Source organism: Xenopus laevis, chromosome 5S (genome assembly GCF_017654675.1).
Source record: "Xenopus laevis strain J_2021 chromosome 5S, Xenopus_laevis_v10.1, whole genome shotgun sequence".
In the NCBI taxonomy this organism is placed as follows: Eukaryota; Metazoa; Chordata; class Amphibia; order Anura; family Pipidae; genus Xenopus; species Xenopus laevis.
In genome coordinates, this window is record NC_054380.1 from 123947776 (window position 1) to 123963523 (window position 15748).

The following is a 15748-nucleotide window of genomic DNA, read 5'->3' on the forward strand; positions in this document are numbered from 1 at the left end:
GACATAAGAGCTTTTGGGAAAGGGACATTGAACTGACCGGGTTTATGGCATTGAGAGACTGTGCCAGGGGTTAATAGTCCACACAGGTTTCCCAGTGTAAAGTGAAATTGTGTGATTTGCATTTACAGTTACTAAATACAGTTTTATATAAAGTTTGCATTTGTTTTATTGCAAACTGTGCGTGTTTTATTTTTACTAGTGGAAATCCCCTGAGAAGTGCTTCTCAGTGTTCCCTAGGTGGACGCACTGTGCTATAATTCCAAGGGCATATGCAAAAGGGACTCAGGGCCCTGTATTGCCAAAGGTTAATTGCTATTTAAAGAGACAGTAACCAAAATAGGGATATATATATATATATATATATATATATATATATATATATATATATATACACACATATATATATACATATACACACATATATATACATACAGTTCAGGCTGTGGTGCACTCCAATCCAGCAGAGTTTTACTGCCTGGGTGCGGTCATATATATTGCAGATAGTCGTGTTCCAAGGAATGGCGCATGTCTTGAGAAAGGTCCAGACTGGACCGAAACATTGACAAATAAACTTCACTTTGCTTGATCTCATTATGAAGTCCTGGAGTGCGTCATTCCTTGGAACACGACTATATTCTTATTCAGTGATCAAGAAGCACTGGCCAGTAATACAAATGGACTCAAGTTTACCTTTTATTAAAAGTCCTCCACCTATATGTGCCTATCGACGGGGCCGATCTCTAAAGGATGTACTGATGGTGACAGATTTGAAGAAAGAGAACAGCGGCATGTGGTTAACAAGAGGAAAACCGGGCTGTTTTCGCTGTGGAAACTGTAAGACATGTGGTTGTCTACTAATTGGGGACACATTCCCCCATCCCCATAGTGGGAAGAGGTTACAGATACGACACCGACTAACCTGCATTTCTGATCATGTGATCTACTGTATCGTTTGCCCATGTGGCTTATACTATATAGGCAAATGTGTTACATCCTTTAGATTGCGGATGAACAATCACAGATCGGCAATTCGGTCAGCTTTGGCTACTGGGAAAACCGAAATCCCCCTTGCCAGACATTTTGTGAATAGTGGCCATTCATTGCCATCATTGCGGGCGATGCTGATTGATTGTGTTCCCCCATTGAGAAGGGGTGGAGATAGGGGGAAGATCTTACTACAAAAGGAAGCCAGATGGATACGAACCCTGGATACTATCTCCCCCAAGGGGTTGAATGAGATGTATTCATTATCCTGTTTTTTATAATGAACTATAGGATGCCCTCCTCACCATTCGGAATAGACCTTGCGCTGAGAGACTGGTAGCCTGATAGCGCTGGCTTGCAACTCTCTGGACTTTTTAGAAATTTCTTAGGTGTTATCAAATTTTTCAACTCTTTCGACTTTTATGATATTGTTATTTATTGCTGATTTGCACTTGATGGATTTAACTTTTATATCACAGAACACTACTTTTGAAGAATTTTAATGTTTTAACTTTTAATGTATATGTCTATTTATATGGCATATGTCACATTAGACTAAGGCACTTATATCTAAATATGCACTTAGCACTTTAAAATTGAGATGATAAATTTTTATTTGCACATATTCACTTTTAATAGTGGTGTGGGATATGCTAACTGATGACACATTCTGGATAGGATGGTATCGATGGGAGTGATTGATTGAAATTGGAGGGTTAGTTATATATGGATGGCGATTTTCGATTATTTGTAATATGAAATGGGTGGTACTGATCCAAATTTATAATGCATGGTTGTCATACCATATTCGATCTAGATATACAGGTTCCTCCTCTTTGGGAATGTGTCTGAGTTAGAGGGTTAAATTGAGATGTATCTACATAGTGGCTGTGTAGGTAATTATTAAGGGTAATTGGATGATGATGTCACTATTGAAACACTACACTGATTGGTGTGAGAATTTTTAAATGTGTGCTACTCACTTGGATACACTATCCTGATGACGACCCATTGAGGGTTGAAACGCGTAGATGTGAGCGGTGAATAAACCTTTTTATACACTGATGAAATCTGCTGTGAGTGCTTTCAAACTTGGGCTTATGTGAATTACGGTTAGCACCCAGCTGTGATACGTTATTTGGTGAGTGCCGTTATATGTGGAATTATATATATATATATATATTTATAGATTGATGGCACTCACAGGATTTAAACAACAGATAAACATTGTCAAAAAAACTAAAAATATTTATTAGTCCGATGTTTCGGTCCCACACAGGAACCTTTATCAAGGAAACACAGTGCAGTGCAGAAGATCAAAATATATAGCCAAAGAGAGTGCTTAGAGAGCCCACCCACATAGATGGCATCATAGTAGTTAAAAACACCTGTGAGAATAAAAGCAACCCATCTGGTTGTAACAATGGGCTCCTATATGTTGTATCTCGTATTAAGGCCAACTCTTGCAGGGCTACAAAACCCCCACCATGGGGTCCAAAGCCAAACTCGGGTGGTGCGTGGACAAGGTTTGGGGGGTACCCATGCCGGTACCTACTGCAGTAGAGGTGGACGAGCTGCCGGGCGGCACACATCAGACCAGGGCACTATGCATAAGGTTCTCGCCTAGAATTGGGAGACAATATAGACCATGGTTTTGTCCAAACATATCATGAGAATTAACATGGCCACTTTGCCAAGTATTGTGTCAACTTGGGCGCGTGCACAGAACTTGGGCAAAATTCCAGGTGGCACCTCCCCTTATGCACAGAAATACCAGGTCATTTTGATAAATGTGTTTTCTGTTTGTCCCAGTCCACATAACTGCAAAACAAAAAACTGTGCACACAGCCCTGAAGCTATTGCATAGAGTGCCCTGACCAGCTCCCTAACAACATTCAGAGTCGCTTACATGTGTCCTAAACCAGTGGGTCAAAACTAAACATAGGTGTGGGTCAAACAAAAATACATTGAACATATGAGCAGCATAAGATGGGTGGGAGATACAATTCAGTAGCTGTAGGTACATGAGTCCAGATTAGCTCTTTAGAGTCGACATCTTTAGAGTCCAGCAGTTACAGGGTTGAGCTATGTTAATGTCCATGAAGTCGTCACAAATCATGCGGTGTAACCCACTGGTGAATGTCAGCTAATTCTAAATAAAACAACCCAATGGCAATGACTCATTGAGGCCCCTGGGGACAAGGCATCCAACTTGAAGGTCCAGCGCGATTCTCTGCGAAGGAGAGCGTTGTTTCTGCTCAGTGGTGGTTGGTGGTTAATGGCCATGCATTTAAATGTAGGGAGACCATGGTTGTAGGTAAGCAATTGTCTAGTCACCAGCTGTGTGGCTTGACCATCCTTAACTCTACTGATTGCTGAGCGATTATTGCTGATAAGTTCTCTCAGTGTGGTGGTGGTCTTCCCAACATAGTATAACCCGCAGGGACAGGATATGATGTATACAACAAAAGTGGAAGTACAGGTCAGTCTATGGTTAATTTTGATTCTTTTACCCGTATATGGGTGGGGAAAGTCTGGACCGCTTAATAGGCACCGATATGTGGTACAATTTATAGCAACCCATCTTCTTGTTGCTAGATAACCAGTCATTTTGCCTGGCTTCATGTCCTTTGAAGTCGGTTACCATCAAGATATCTTTCTGGTTTCTGTCTCATCTGTATCCGATCATCGGGTTTGGTGCCTGGAAAAGAGAAATGGATATCATAGGCCAGTTAGCCTTGATCATCCCAGAAAACTTGTCGGCCGCTGAGGTATAAGTAGAGCTTAAAATTTCCAAAATTATATATATATGTAGCGCTATAGTAAACTGCCTCTTATATAGCAGTTATAGCTACTTTCCTTTGTGGACTCTCACCACAGATGAGCTCTCTTTCTCAGGGGCAAGCCCTCGCAACGAGGTGGAGGAAGGATGTAATGCAACTGTAACTCGGTGCAATAGCACAATGATGGGCGCCAGTAGTTCTTTAACCGTAAACCAAAAGAATATTTATTGAACAATAGAGCATGAAGATGATCAGTACAATTATCCACAATGGAGCATCAAATACCACAGCAGCATTAAAGGAGCTTATACTCACAGCACGCATAGGCTGAATCCCCACAGGCCAGGGAATAACAGCAGAGAGTAGTTGCAACAGGTGTGGGTATTAATATATCTTCAGTACTCAGGAACTCCTGGTTGCTCTTAGGGGAAACCTACCATCCCTAATCTCAACACTTTAGTCCCTCTCTGGGTCAGTATTACCCGGGAATCTTAATCCCACTAATCTCCTCGTAGGAGCCTTGAGCTGCTCAACTAGTTAACCTCTCTATCACTCCTAGAGTGATCTATGAACAAGTATAGCTATCTACTTACTAGGATGCTGGGCTCTAGGGTCAGCACTACCCATTCCCTTCCAGCCTGCTTGGTTGGGCTAAAGTAATGGACCTAGAGCACATGGCTCCTAAACCTTTTATACTCTGGCACAGCGCCACTCAGGTCACCGTGTGAATTGCAAGGGTTACATAAGACAGGAGCACAATACCCCTCCCAACTGTATTTTAGGACCCACTTAGGTATCCAAATAGCTAGGGATGGGCCTGTCAATAAAGTGTAAGGGTGTCTAAGATTTTCACATCCCTACATTCTCCCCCTGGTGAATTCCTTCCGTCCCGGCAAGGAACCTTCAAAGAATCAATACTGAAAATATAGCAGTTAAGGCACATCATGCAAGAAACCTTTTCAAAGAACACATTGCATTACTACACCATTACCTTATAACCTCTTCGGGGTAACTCTCCTGAGTAAACCCAGGTACAATGGCATAACTGAAAGAAAACATATCAATAGCACAGTTTCCTTCATGAACAGGTAAACTTTTATTGGTACACCTATAAAAGAACACAAGTTAGAAATACTGCAGTTCAAACACAATCAGTATTCTAGTCCATCAAACATTCGAACCCACAATCCTTTTTGAAAATGCACTTAGGAGAAATTGGATGAACCTACCAACGGACAGGTATTACCTAAAACAGTCCTTGGGCATAACTCCAACTGAAGTAAAACGAAAAACAATCTTCCCCTGTAGAAAGTTCAGTACCTTGAAGGGACAGGAAAATAGGCAGATAGCTCAAAAAAATAGCTACAAACAAACTCCCAATGGAGTATCAGCAGATTAAATCATGTGAAGAAATCTTGCCTTGGTATCTTCATAGGGGATGTAGTATTTGGGATGGGGTTTGTCCACCCACTGTCCATCTCCCAAATAGACTTCCAAGTTGAAGTACTTGGTGGGGTTATACTTGCCACAGCTTTTCACGGCATTCTTTAAAATGGTGCGGCCATACCACCATTCCCTTTCTATGGAACGCAGATACTGCCAATCCTTCTCTCTCCTCACTTTGTCAGGATTGGTAAGGCAACTGTGGTGCATCTTTTCTTTGCGGAGAATCTCATCTATGAGCCAATTTTCATAAGATGCCGCCACCTTCTCATACACCCACAGTGGTGCATAGGGCATGAAATATCCCCAAGTTCTATGAACATGAAAATTTATCACCCTCTGTACTCTGGATACAGAGGTGAATACATTGGGGTCTGCCCGTCCTGGCAGCACCCAAAAATCTTTTTCCTCCTCAGGGCCAATGATGGGAGGTGCAGTGAAGCTGGAAGGTCTCTCTATAGAAGGTGTTGGCTCAGACACGGCTTCGGGAGTTTCCTCTTCATATTCTTCCCATCCAGGGGCTCTTTTGAGGATGGAGTCATCAGCAACAACAGGAATGATAGCAACCAGTCCTTCCTCCCTCTCTAGGGATATCTTACCCCACTCGTGATGGTACAACTCCGACACGTGAATGCTCTCTCCTGGCTCACTAAGAGTTTGAAACACGGTCACCTTGGGGCACACATTCTTTGTTGGCTCACTAGCCACAGATCGTCGGCTCTGACATCTGACCTGAGCCGGAAGGTCCAATGTGGAAACTCCATCACTGTCCACACTGGCAGAGATCCACTTTTCTAACAGGTCCTCCTCATCCTCCAGGATTGGAGGATCTCGGATGGTTGGTGCAACAGGCGCAATAGTCCCCAACCTGCCAAAAGAAAACTTCCTCCATTCCACATCAGAACTAAGGACTGGAAGTGGTGCAGGAACAGCTAGGGCTGTATAGACAGTCACTGTTAAATCCCCATGAGGTCCCATGCCACTGAGCAATACTTTGCGGGGCAAAGGATCATCTTTGGGGCAAATCGTCACAAGAGGCTCCTGGTCAGTTCCAACATTCTCCTCTGCTGAGGCATGGAACAATTCAGGATTTGAATTCACCTCCCACGAAACATCAGACTCAGCATAGCTAGATATGAACGGCTGAAACATTTCCTCCTCTGAGGATACAAGAGCAGCTTCAGGCCTGCAAGCTGCATCAGGCTCTAACACGTGCCACACCCCTTCTGGAAAGTTCTCTTGGGGTGTGCCAGGGACCCAACAGTCAGGATCCTCAACTGTTAGTAAGGGATCCAAATCTCCCCCTGGTACATCTGAAACTGGGGAAGACACTTTAAGAGGCAAAAGCGCAGGACACGCCAGAATATTTTGTTCACCCTCGGACTTTAGCAAGGGGGTAGTAGGAGTCACATCAGCCGCCCGGCAAGACGGCACTCTTTCGTGACCCGCAGTGGCGATCACAAGTTCCTCTCCCCCTGGTAGAATCAGATCAGTCTGCGAAGCACAATCGCACATGAGCTTAACCTCACTGAGTTTTAAGGCCGGCACTGTTGCAGACACTGAGACAGACTCGGGCATAGACACAAAGTCCATAGCAGGCTCAGGGACCGGTGTAGGGACAGGCTCTGGAGCGGAGTCGGAGACAAGCTTGGGTGCAGCTCCAGATATGGGGCCCGCAGCCGCTGACACCCCGGGGGCACCCTCTATCTCGTTATAGATGAGAATAGTTTTGCCGCTCACCTTGTCCCGTATCCGGTCCACCAAGGGGGATTGATCAGCCCGCTTGAATGGTCCCATCCACAGATGAGCTTCACACTGGAAACAAACACTCTCCGGATCTTCCAAGGCGTCGGGTGCTTCCAAGTCGCACACTCCACAGCCCGGAATCATGGTTCCCCATTCACTTGGGGTAAAGGTTCCTTGGTATATATACTGCCACTCAGCCTCCACCCGGATAGGAACGGAATCAGCTCTCGCTCGAGGGGGCAAAGACTCCATGGGCAACTCTGGAACACCGGGTTCGGAAATCGGCTCCATAACAGAATTCAGGTCCCGGTCTACTAGCTCCGAAGATCCTAGCAGCATGAACGGCAAACAGGATATCCCAGCCAAGCTATCTTTTAAATTAGGACGTCGCGACATCTCCTCAATAACGCCTCTTAGAGGTGAGCGAGCACGCCCCTTATTTCTTCGCGGGCTTTCCGACTTAACCCCTTCTGGGCAGGTCAAGGACACAGGGTGTGGCGGCAGCAGAAAATTTCTTAACAGCCACTTTTCCTGTGCGAGGGGGAATAGGTGGCGGTATAGCAAAACAGCTATCCACCAACGAGTCTTTTTCCTGGGCAATATTAGGACATTCCTCAACGGGCAAACTGTCACTACAGTCCTTGACATCATCAGCTAGGAACGGATTAAGCCCAGGGGTAGACACATTAATCTCATAATCATCAGACACTTTAGTACTGCAGCCCTCTTGTTCTCCCGATAAACTCGAGCAGTTGAAAGAGTCAGTTACACAGTCACTAAAAGGAGCTAGCGGAAACCCAAATGGAGGGAGTGTTGGCGGGCTCTGGTACCGACAAGGGCACCCTTCCTTCTGTACTCCCATCGGATAGACTCTAGAAGGCCAGGTGCTTTTCTGGGGCACTGCAGGAACCCAATATAAGAGCCGAACAAATCCCTTCTTGTCTGAGGGTTCTCTAGCTACATAAGCAAACGCATCAAATATAGAATTTCCCATTAGCGATTGATTCACAACGTCTATGGGACATTTCTCAGGTACATCATCGACCATAAATGTGTATTCAGGATCCGCTCCCATATCCAGGGACCAATCCCACATTGCAGCTTCAGATAGGGGAGCCATAATGTTTAATAAGGACAGAACCAAGCAAACAATACACTTCTCACTGGAATCAGTATGGCAGCACTGGGGGAATAAGAACTACAGACTTTCCCCACAGTAAGGTGCCTTTTTCCTACTGGGTCCGCACACGCAGCGCCTGTCACACTAGGCTGCGTGCAGTATAACAATTAATGGTTACAGTTAACCCTTTAGGGCCCCACGTTGGGCGCCAAAATGTAGCGCTATAGTAAACTGCCTCTTATATAGCAGTTATAGCTACTTTCCTTTGTGGACTCTCACCACAGATGAGCTCTCTTTCTCAGGGGCAAGCCCTCGCAACGAGGTGGAGGAAGGATGTAATGCAACTGTAACTCGGTGCAATAGCACAATGATGGGCGCCAGTAGTTCTTTAACCGTAAACCAAAAGAATATTTATTGAACAATAGAGCATGAAGATGATCAGTACAATTATCCACAATGGAGCATCAAATACCACAGCAGCATTAAAGGAGCTTATACTCACAGCACGCATAGGCTGAATCCCCACAGGCCAGGGAATAACAGCAGAGAGTAGTTGCAACAGGTGTGGGTATTAATATATCTTCAGTACTCAGGAACTCCTGGTTGCTCTTAGGGGAAACCTACCATCCCTAATCTCAACACTTTAGTCCCTCTCTGGGTCAGTATTACCCGGGAATCTTAATCCCACTAATCTCCTCGTAGGAGCCTTGAGCTGCTCAACTAGTTAACCTCTCTATCACTCCTAGAGTGATCTATGAACAAGTATAGCTATCTACTTACTAGGATGCTGGGCTCTAGGGTCAGCACTACCCATTCCCTTCCAGCCTGCTTGGTTGGGCTAAAGTAATGGACCTAGAGCACATGGCTCCTAAACCTTTTATACTCTGGCACAGCGCCACTCAGGTCACCGTGTGAATTGCAAGGGTTACATAAGACAGGAGCACAATACCCCTCCCAACTGTATTTTAGGACCCACTTAGGTATCCAAATAGCTAGGGATGGGCCTGTCAATAAAGTGTAAGGGTGTCTAAGATTTTCACATCCCTACATATATATATATATATATATATATATATATATATATATATATATATATATATATATATATATATATATATATATATATATATATATATATATATAATTTTGTATATAGTGGACCAAATAGTACAATAGCAATTGGTTATTTTTTTACCAGTTTTAAAGATCATAGTTTGAGATAAAAAAATATAAAATAACTTTTGCTATATCCAGAAGTAATAATTTTGTGTAGATCACAAATCATAAATGCAAATAAGAAATTCCTGCAAATAATGATTTGCTTTTTTAGTTCCATTATCAGTATATGCTTTCCCTTTCCTTCTAGGAACTTCATGGTTATGTATAAACTTAATGGCCCATGACATATATGTTTCTGAAAATTAGTCATTTATCTGCTGAAAATGCCAATTATATTTTACTGGTGTATTGCTAATCATTGTAGAGCCCTATAAACAGCAATTTGTCCGCATTTTAGATATATAAATCTTCTTTGTGATGCTTTTATGCCACATTTAATTTTTTTATACAGCTGCAGCTCAAATAAAATTCCAGTGTCATTTTGCATATATGTTTCTGTTTAGTTGCAAATGCTCATTAAGAACTCATCCTAGTGTGAAGGCAAATTATATCAGCAGAATATTGTTATTAACCGTTTCCAATACTGCTTATCATATAGATTGATCTGATTTTAATTAATTTCAGCGATTTTTCGGCAAAGCAAAACGGGTCAGATTCCCCCATCACTATATACAGGCTCTTTGTAATAGATTATTTCAGTTATTGAAACTCATGGGAGATGATGAATAACTCTATCCCATAACACTTCGCCAAAAAATTTACAAAACTGCAAAAAAATTGGTGAAACAATGGAAAAAAAATTTAGGCTCAGTGACTTTTTTGTCTTGCCAACTTTTTGTCTTGGTGACTTTTTTGTCCAAATGCATAAAAGTCAATGGGTGTTTTTTCTTATGGTCATATTTTTTTTTGTTTTGGTGACTTTTTTGTTTTTTCACTTGATATTTTTGCAACAGAATGCAGAAATTTGCCGCAAATCCATGCCTGCCAAAAAAAAATAATAATTGCTCATTCTTGCTCATGGGGTTAATTTATGCTTGGGTTTTGTATACCCCAGTTTTTTTCCACACTTCAAAACAGCTTCAGGCAGGTTACCGGGTTCCTAGTCGGTTCTGTACATTTAATGGGAAGATGTCAAAGGTGAACAATATCTATAAGACACGGGTGTAAATGAACATGCATTATATAACTAAAGGATCATGAATAAATAAAGGTAGACGTGCAGTTTGTATTTTTGATGATCCATTTTCTCTGTTTCTCTTTCATTTCTTCTTTCTAAGCTCTTTTAATGTTCTTTTTAAGAAATCATTTTCCCACTATAGATCTCCATCTTCTTTCTGCTTTAACCAAGGCCATTATTGAAATAGAGCTCATGCTTTAAACAAAGACACTTTAATACTATAAAAGGCATCATTAAGGGAATAGATACCAGTGGATTTTTATAATTTCCTATATACTTCACTGACATGGAATAAGAATCTCTAACTAGTCTCTAGAGTTCCACCTATCTATCAGTTTGCAGGGGCACATTTACTTAGGGTCGAATATCGAGGGTTAATTAACCCTCGATATTCGACTGTCGAAGTTATATCCTTCGACTTTGAATATCGAAGTCAAAGGATTTAGTGCTATTAGCTTGATCGTATGATCGAAGGAATAATCGTTCAACCGAACGATTAAATCCTTCGAATTGAACGATTCGAAGGACTTTAATCCATCAATCGAACGATTTTCCTTCGATCACAAATTGGCCTATGGGGACCTTCCCCATAGGCTAACATTGAGGTTCGGTAGGTTTTAGGTGGCGAAGTAGGGGGTCAAAGTTTTTTTTAAAGAGACAGTACCTTGACTATTGAATGTTTGAATAGTCGACCGATTTTTAGTTTCAATTCGAAGTCGTAGTCGAAGGTCGAGGTAGCCAATTTGATGGTCGAAGTAGCCAAAAAAATACTTCGAAATTCGAAGTATTTTTTATTCTATTCCTTCACTCGAGCTAAGTAAATGTGCCCCCTTGTGTTATAAAGTGTTATTTTTTCACATTCTTATGGAAATTATTCAGTCTTCTTCCTTGGTTTTAATTCTCTTATGTATTTGAGTTATTTCCTTCAACATAAACTACCATATCTACTGATGTATATAATCACAGATTTTCCCCCCTCAAGATTTATTTAGTGTAAAAACCACCAAAAACTCTAATGTGAAACTTCTTAAATTAAAAGCAGGTCCTATAGAAGTCAATAGGAGCTGTGTTAATCCATCTGGACCTTTATTCAGTCATGTGGAGGCTTATTTATTAAAGGTCGAATTTTAGAGATTTTTGAAACCATGACTAAACTCACCAACACCTAGGGGCCTATTTATTAAACCTCAATTTTTTCTAGTTGAGTTTTAAAGTGGAAAAACCTCAAATATGTAGAGGTGAAAAAAACCTAAAATGTTTTGAGATTTATTATGCTCTGAAGCTGCTAAAAATACAAAAATACTAAAACCTGTTAAAAGCAGCAGATGGGCCAGAGACTTCACCCTCAGCAGAGCCGTCTGGTCGGTGAGGCTGGGCTGCCAAGACTGCCACCAGGTCTTGGAATCCACGATGATTGCCCAACCTGATCTCACGCATCTCACCATGCATTTGGGCCATCCACCGTCTCATCCAGAGATCCTGTCGGCGCTGCTGCCGAAATATTGGCAGCCAATATAGCATTGACAAGCCCCATTTGCCCTGCAAGTCTCTCACCCAGTCACCGTTCTTCCTCTTGTGGTTGTCCCCCAATTTCTGCAGCAGGAGCAGAAGCAGGAACAGCAGCAGTGGCAGCTGCATGATCTACAAGAAAAATTAACTATAAATATAGATAGATACTGTATATTCGACATGTGTATAACCCATAACAAACAAATGGGTATGAAGGGAGTTGGCATAGCTAATATTCAAAGTTAGATTGGGGGTGGGTGTTTACATGTTTGGGGGGGGGGTGGCAAAAAAGATGAAATCATTAGAGTGGAAATTTAACATCAGTCTGTAGCTTGGAAAAATATGGGGTCTTTTTTGGAAAAAACGACTGTTGATTATTTTAAGGGCAGAAATTAAAATAAGCAACAATTCTAAGAAATCATTAATTTGAAAAGCCACAGCTTCTGATTAACATTGAAGAAGCACTAATCTCCCAATAAAAAATGAAGCCTTCATATGGCAGTAAGTAAATGTGCTTTTCATCTTTGGTGTCACACATAGACCAATTAAATAAGGGGTTATTAGTTATAAACATTGATCTTACATCTGGGGGGCACCACAGGAATCACGGCTAATGACTGGGTACGGGGTTGAGCTTGGTATTCTGTAATGTGAAATACGACATTATTAATGCTCTAAACACATTGAGGAAGCAACTACATTAGACAAAAAAATTGAACATCTCTGTACCTTGAGCTTCCGGGGCTTCATCACTATCTTTAGCCTCACCCTCTTCCTGGGGTTGCTGAGTGGCGACATCCCAGTCCTGGTCTCTGTCCGAGCTACAGGACACAAAGGCATTATTTGCATGGGTTGCTTGACACTTCACTTTTGCACATTGAAGTTATTGCACTTTCTAAACATTTGTGCTATAGTGGGAAAATGCAAAAAAATACAACCACTCCGACTCACCGCAGATCACAAGGTAGAAGTCTTGCAGCTTGAAAGTGTACAGCGGGTGCAGGATTCCCTTGGCGTCCCATACTGCATGGGTACAAAAGGTGGAGTTCCACACACCAGGGTACTTTAAAAGCATAAATCTTTATTCATCCATTTCATTCATTTAAAAGACACGCAGCATGGTAGCTTGAAGCGTTTCGGGCACAGCCGCCCTAAATCATAAGCATAAAGGTGAAATGGTTAATAAAGAAATGCTTGCCATTTTGTAGATGTTACAGCTGCACGTAAATAACTAGTACATAAACAAACTGCAATCCTGTAAAGAAAAGCGCAATGAACTCCTCAAGTGCAAAACAGAAGCAATATTTAGGCAAAGGAGTGAATTGCTAAAGGGGAAATTATACATTTATCCAAATGATGGGGATGTGGAATAAAGGAGTAGGAGGATTTTTGCAAAGTGTACTCACTTCTCTAGTCTGTGTCACTGTATTGTCCTTCCAATCCTTCACAGACCTCTTTTGCCCTGTGACCAGAAGCAGGCGCTCAAAAGGTTTAAGCCTTTGTGGAGTGACACGCCCTCTATTTGTCTTCTGGGCTTTCGCTCTCCTGGCAGCTAACTTTGCCCTGATCCATCGCTTCATGTCACTGAATCGCTTGTACACAGTCTGCCGATCCATGTGTACAGTGCTTACAGTGTTGACTTTGTCCATTACCTGCTGCCAGATTTGTTGTCGCCTGGCAGCATTTATGTGATGGGACTGATTCCCAAACAGCACATCCTATTGTGCTAACACTTCATCCACCAGTGTTCCATTCTTGTCACTGGAAAAGCAGTGGCCCAATTTGGTGCTGGGGCCCTTATCTCCATCATCCTCCATCTTCTTTCTCCATTTTGAGGCACTGGGTGCCTCCTCCTCCTCACTGCTGGGCACCCTCTGTACCCTGGGGAACTCCCTCCCTGCCCTGTGGGACACCCTCCCTGCACTTGGGGACTTCTTCCCTGCCCTGTGGGACCCCCTCCCTGACCTCCTCCCCCTGCTGTGGGACCTCCTATCACCCCTGCCTCCCCCCCCTAGTCCGGGACCGCCTATCACACCTGCTCTCCTCCCTCCTACTATGAGGACCACTATAATCCCTGCCCTTCCCCTTACTCCGGGACCCTCTTCCTAATGTGCCCTCCCCCTCCTCTTCTTCCACCAGGAACCCCTCCCAGTGACTCCCCAGCCTGTGTCTCCCTCTTTCTCTCTCCCCCTCCTATAGCGGCTGGGATCCCACATAGTATGGGACCCAGTGGCCCTTGGCACCTCCTCCGGGCTGGACAAGCATTCCCCCTCCTCCTCCTCATGCCTCCTCAGTGCAGCCATTAATAATCCAAATCTCTCCTGCATTTTGAAATGCCTCCTTCACCTTGCTTGTCCAAATAGCAAGTGAGAAATCAGCGTTAAAATGCATCTAAAATGGCCACTGGAGGAATTCCTGTATGAAAAAATGGCAGAAAGGAAGTGGGTTTTAAAAAAGCTCTAATCTATCGATTCGAGTTTAAGTGGGGCAAAAAAAACTCGATCATATTCGACCGTGGTACGGTCAAAAACTCGAATTGAATTTGATTCGTAGTTAATTGAATACAAACTATTTGATTGAATACCAAAAATTGGACTACCTTGATAAATAAGTGAATAATCAAATTATTTTTTTTTTAAAAAAATCTAAAATTTGTTTAATCGAATTTTACACTATTCGAAATTTAATCCTTGATCTGCCCATAAATGTAGCCATACATCAGCCAACTCCATTTCCAACCAAACCAGCACCTTGTTAGTTCATGCATGGGATCATAATGATAGTCTCCCATGAAATCAAACATTTTTAAAAATGTTTAAAAATGTTAAAGATTTCTGCTTCTCCAATAGCAGCACCTTTTGTGTTAAATATATATATATATATATATATATATATATATATATATATATATATATATATATATGTCATGCCCTGTTTGGGACTGTATGTTTGTATGTTGAATTTATTTAAAAAACTGTTCTTTTAAAGGAGAACTTTAACTAAACGAGTAGGCTAGAAATGTTGCACTTAATGTTTTGGGCTTCTATACCAGCCCAAGGTAATCCCAGCCCTTTAGCAGTAAATATCTGTGTCTCCAAAGATGCCCCAGTAGCTCCCCATCTTCTTTTCTGCTGATTCACTGCACATGCTCTGTACTGCTGTCACTTACTGAGCTTAGGGACCCACTCACAATATACAGTACACATAGAATAGAAATGTCACAATATTAGGCTGATTAGTAATTAATACAGATAATTACTACATGGCAGCACAGAAACCAGTGCAATTAGCATCAGAATTTAATAATCAGCCCTGTAGCATCAGCTTATATTACAGAGGAAGCTCATTTTCTGCTGGATAATTAGTGACGACCCCTAAGCTTAGCTTCTCAACAGCTGCTCAGAGCCCACTGAGCATGTGAGTGTCACAGACACTTTCCAAGATGGTGACCCCCTGTGACAAGTTTGAAGTCCTGAATCATTGCTGCTATTGACAAGCTGAAACTTTAGTCTGTTACAATAAGTTCATATTTAAAACATCAATGTTTTGGTTCATTGTCTAGAACCTTTCTCAAGATGCATAACCATAGGGTAATTAGGTTGTAGATCCATAGACCCATTAAAAATGGTTAAAGGTATTTAAGTTTTTTTTTTATTCAATTGCATTTATTAATTTGAATTAGGTATTTTATTAGGTATGCCATTATATATCAAATACAAAAAGAGAAGTTGTAGGTGCATTCCTAAGGCTAAATCCATAATATAATAATATGCTGTGCATGTATTTTGTAGGGTTTACCTTGATGTGGTATGGTGGCTTATTAATTTTATGATCATAACTTTGTAACAAAAAAACCCTGTTTTTTTT